Below are 5,000 nucleotides of genomic sequence, written 5' to 3' on the forward strand. Positions count from 1 at the left end.
TTTCGGCCTAGGAAGACACGCTGATTCCTTCAGTGTAGCGCGCGTGCGGCCCAGAACATCTAAGGGCATCACAGACCTGTTATTGCTCAATCTCGTGCGGCTAGAAGCCGCCTGTCCCTCTAAGAAGAAAAGTAATCGCTGACAGCACGAAGGATGTCACGCGACTAGTTAGCAGGCTAGAGTCTCGTTCGTTATCGGAATTAACCAGACAAATCGCTCCACCAACTAAGAACGGCCATGCACCACCACCCACCGAATCAAGAAAGAGCTATCAATCTGTCAATCCTTCCGGTGTCCGGGCCTGGTGAGGTTTCCCGTGTTGAGTCAAATTAAGCCGCAGGCTCCACTCCTGGTGGTGCCCTTCCGTCAATTCCTTTAAGTTTCAGCTTTGCAACCATACTTCCCCCGGAACCCAAAAGCTTTGGTTTCCCGGAGGCTGCCCGCCGAGTCATCGGAGGAACTGCGGCGGATCGCTGGCTGGCATCGTTTATGGTTAGAACTAGGGCGGTATCTGATCGCCTTCGAACCTCTAACTTTCGTTCTTGATTAATGAAAACATACTTGGCAAATGCTTTCGCTTCTGTTCGTCTTGCGACGATCCAAGAATTTCACCTCTAACGTCGCAATACGAATGCCCCCGCCTGTCCCTATTAATCATTACCTCGGGTTCCGAAAACCAACAAAATAGAACCGAGGTCCTATTCCATTATTCCATGCACACAGTATTCAGGCGGGCTTGCCTGCTTTAAGCACTCTAATTTGTTCAAAGTAAACGTGCCGGCCCACCCAGACACTCAATAAAGAGCACCTTGGTAGGATTTCAACGGGGTCCGCCTCGGGACGCACGAACACGCACGAGGCGGTCGCACGCCTTCGGCTCGCCCCACCGGCAGGACGTCCCACGATACATGCCAGTTAAACACCGACGGGCGGTGAACCAACAGCGTGGGACACAAATCCAACTACGAGCTTTTTAACCGCAACAACTTTAATATACGCTATTGGAGCTGGAATTACCGCGGCTGCTGGCACCAGACTTGCCCTCCAATAGATACTCGTTAAAGGATTTAAAGTGTACTCATTCCGATTACGGGGCCTCGGATGAGTCCCGTATCGTTATTTTTCGTCACTACCTCCCCGTGCCGGGAGTGGGTAATTTGCGCGCCTGCTGCCTTCCTTGGATGTGGTAGCCGTTTCTCAGGCTCCCTCTCCGGAATCGAACCCTGATTCCCCGTTACCCGTTACAACCATGGTAGGCGCAGAACCTACCATCGACAGTTGATAAGGCAGACATTTGAAAGATGCGTCGCCGGTACGAGGACCGTGCGATCAGCCCAAAGTTATTCAGAGTCACCAAGGCAAACGGACCGGACGAGCCGACCGATTGGTTTTGATCTAATAAAAGCGTCCCTTCCATCTCTGGTCGGGACTCTGTTTGCATGTATTAGCTCTAGAATTACCACAGTTATCCAAGTAACGTGGGTACGATCTAAGGAACCATAACTGATTTAATGAGCCATTCGCGGTTTCACCTTAATGCGGCTTGTACTGAGACATGCATGGCTTAATCTTTGAGACAAGCATATGACTACTGGCAGGATCAACCAGGGAGCTGCGTCAACTAGAGCTGAGCAGCCGGCCGCCCGGGAGTGTGTCCCGGGGGCCCGCGCGAACACGCAAGCGTCCGCTCAATTATTCTGCAAACAGGAGGAGGCTGGGCTCCCCTGCACAATACACCTCGAAACCCTCTCAGGTCCCGGCGGCGCGCAGCGCCGTCCTAAGTACTTGGTCGGGTTCGAGAGAGGCGCAATCGCCCGGAGTTAGGCGAGTAGACGCTTTAGGTGCGACCACCCGTGCTCCCAACTGAGCTTGCCGCTGCCGACAGAGGCCCGGGAGCGTGCTGTCGTGGCATTGCCGGCGGGAGACAACACGCGCCACCTACGGTGACCGGCAGCTCCAACGCCAGCGCCACAGAAGGGCAAAGGCCCCACGTGGGTGCCGAAGCGAACTCTCCCAGCACAGCGCACGTGCCAACACGTCCGCACAACTGCGATACAAACCACCAGCGAGAACCGCTGGGGCGACCGAGCAGCAGACGGCGTCGCGGCGCCGAGTGCCGGGCGGCGGCGCATCCTCAACGCACACAGTCCTCAATCGGACCAGCACACTGCAGATGTCCACCGCGCTTCGCACCGGGTCCGCGAGGACCCACTTTGGCTGCACGGCGCCGCGCGCAGGGTGCCCCGGCGCGCAGCTGCGCCGCCTGCCGCGTCCGTCGGCCGGCGCGCCTGCCACTGGGCGCCCCCACCAGCCGGCTGTAGCGCGTGCGCCCACGCACCGCGCGGCCAGCACGCCGGGCGGCCCCCCCTCACCGGCCGGGGACAGTCCCACCCACCCACAGCCGCGTATCGCTTCACACCCAGATTCACATTCACGTTCGTTGGTATGGTGGGGACCGCTTCGTAGCTGTACCGATCGTTGCCCTCACAGATGTACCTCCAGCAAGATCAACCGCACCACAACGGGTTACCAGTTGTTCATTTGCGTAACGTCACCAGTAAACGTACACGTCCATCCCCGTTTGCAAAGTCAACTATTATTGCATGCCTGCCTGTCAGGTGTCAAGACACACTACATTCGCTCACATCCACGCAACAAAATGTGCCCGACTAGAGGGCACGTGGAAGGTGCCCCCGTACATATGCGATCTCCATTGCGCGACCAACTGTCAACCGGCCTCTGTAGCATGTCGCAGATGTGGAACGCGGGGCACCGTGCTATCACATTGTGTGAGAAGAGACTACTACGTCTGCATACACGCGCCACTACATGAACAGACGGCTCATGCTGATCGCCATCCACTGCGTCCATTACTCCCACACGTCTCTATGGCGTACCACACTGCAATGCAGCTGTTATGGGGAGATGACACATAGCTGTGTACACAACATTCTGAGCCGGTTGCGGTTGGACAACAATACATTAATGTAACGTGTCATATGCCAATTACAGAGCAGGGTAAGGCACAACGTGGGTTAGGTTAAGGCACAACGTGGGTTAGGTTAAGGCACAACGTGGGTTAGGTTAAGGCACAACGTGGGTTAGGTTAAGGCACAACGTGGGTTAGGTTAAGGCACAACGTGGGTTAGGTTAAGGCACAACGTGGGTTAGGTTAAGGCACAACGTGGGTTAGGTTAAGGCACAACGTGGGTTAGGTTAAGGCACAACGTGGGTTAGGTTAAGCCACAACGTGGGTTAGGTTAAGCCACAACGTGGGTTAGGTTAAGCCACAACGTGGGTTAGGTTAAGCCACAACGTGGGTTAGGTTAAGCCACAACGTGGGTTAGGTTAAGCCACAACGTGGGTTAGGTTAAGCCACAACGTGGGTTAGGTTAAGGCACAACGTGGGTTAGGTTAAGGCACAACGTGGGTTAGGTTAAGGCACAACGTGGGTTAGGTTAAGGCACAACGTGGGTTAGGTTAAGGCACAACGTGGGTTAGGTTAAGCCACAACGTGGGTTAGGTTAAGCCACAACGTGGGTTAGGTTAAGCCACAACGTGGGTTAGGTTAAGCCACAACGTGGGTTAGGTTAAGCCACAACGTGGGTTAGGTTAAGCCACAACGTGGGTTAGGTTAAGCCACAACGTGGGTTAGGTTAAGCCACAACGTGGGTTAGGTTAAGCCACAACGTGGGTTAGGTTAAGCCACAACGTGGGTTAGGTTAAGCCACAACGTGGGTTAGGTTAAGCCACAACGTGGGTTAGGTTAAGCCACAACGTGGGTTAGGTTAAGCCACAACGTGGGTTAGGTTAAGCCACAACGTGGGTTAGGTTAAGCCACAACGTGGGTTAGGTTAAGCCACAACGTGGGTTAGGTTAAGGCACAACGTGGGTTAGGTTAAGGCACAACGTGGGTTAGGTTAAGGCACAACATGGGGGTAGATTGCGGTACAAATTGCGTTACATTGCGGTGCAAATTGCGTTACATTGCGGTGCAAATTGCGTTACATTGCGGTGCAAATTGCGTTACATTGCGGTGCAAATTGCGTTACATTGCGGTGCAAATTGAGTTACATTGCGGTGCAAATTGAGTTACATTGCGGTGCAAATTGAGTTACATTGCGGTGCAAATTGAGTTACATTGCGGTGCAAATTGAGTTACATTGCGGTGCAAATTGAGTTACATTGCGGTGCAAATTGAGGTAGGTTAAGGTGCAACACAGGTTAGGTTAAGGTGACATAGGTTAGGTTAAGGTGACATAGGTTAGGTTAAGGTGACATAGGTTAGGTTAAGGTGACATAGGTTAGGTTAAGGTGACATAGGTTAGGTTAAGGTGACATAGGTTAGGTTAAGGTGACATAGGTTAGGTTAAGGTGACATAGGTTAGGTTAAGGTGACATAGGTTAGGTTAAGGTGACATAGGTTAGGTTAAGGTGACATAGGTTAGGTTAAGGTACAAACTGGGTTGTGTTATGGTACACATTGCGTTGTAGTACAGTACACGTTAGGTTTGGGTACGGTACACAATGTGGTATGGGATGGCGTGTTGTGGGGGGGGGGGGGGGGTGAGGTTCGTTGATATCGACCGTAGGGACGTGGATGCCCGAGGCAGCGTCAGTGTGTCAAAGGAGTTATGTCACGTCGGGATGCGCTTTCCGCCAGTGAGAGGGGGGGGCGAGCCGTGTCTGTGGTTGCGGCAGACCTGTGTGTTTCATTCCTGCCAGTGTGTTTGTGCTGTAAGACGAGGCAGTGTGGTGATGTTGGGTGCACCCCTGTGTAGGACATGTGTGGGTGTTGGTGGCTTATCTGAGCAATTGTGGTTGTCGGACGAGTGGGATATTCTGTTTTATGATTGGACCTCCTGGCCTGGTTATCATAGTCTGGTTGGTGTACTGTGGCGGATAGGATGCACCGGACGTTGGTCCATGCCGGTGCTTAATTATTGTATCTGTGTTTGTTACAGGCAGAGAGTAGTGTGTGATAGAGTGTGTGGGTGATA

At 53.3% G+C, this 5,000-nt stretch overlaps 1 non-coding gene across 1 annotated transcript in view; it reads right to left on the minus strand.

Moving 5' to 3' along the window:
* The window catches only part of LOC126112345 (small subunit ribosomal RNA), a 1,909-nt gene extending 298 nt beyond the window's left edge, over window positions 1-1,611 (minus strand). The window contains exon 1 of the ribosomal RNA XR_007524398.1: window positions 1-1,611. This exon is cut by the window's left edge and continues 298 nt beyond it. This is a non-coding gene — a ribosomal RNA (small subunit ribosomal RNA).
* Between the last annotated feature and the right edge of the window lie 3,389 nt (window positions 1,612-5,000).

The sequence above is a fragment of the Schistocerca cancellata genome, unplaced genomic scaffold (assembly GCF_023864275.1).
Source record: "Schistocerca cancellata isolate TAMUIC-IGC-003103 unplaced genomic scaffold, iqSchCanc2.1 HiC_scaffold_158, whole genome shotgun sequence".
Classification (NCBI taxonomy): Eukaryota; Metazoa; Arthropoda; class Insecta; order Orthoptera; family Acrididae; genus Schistocerca; species Schistocerca cancellata.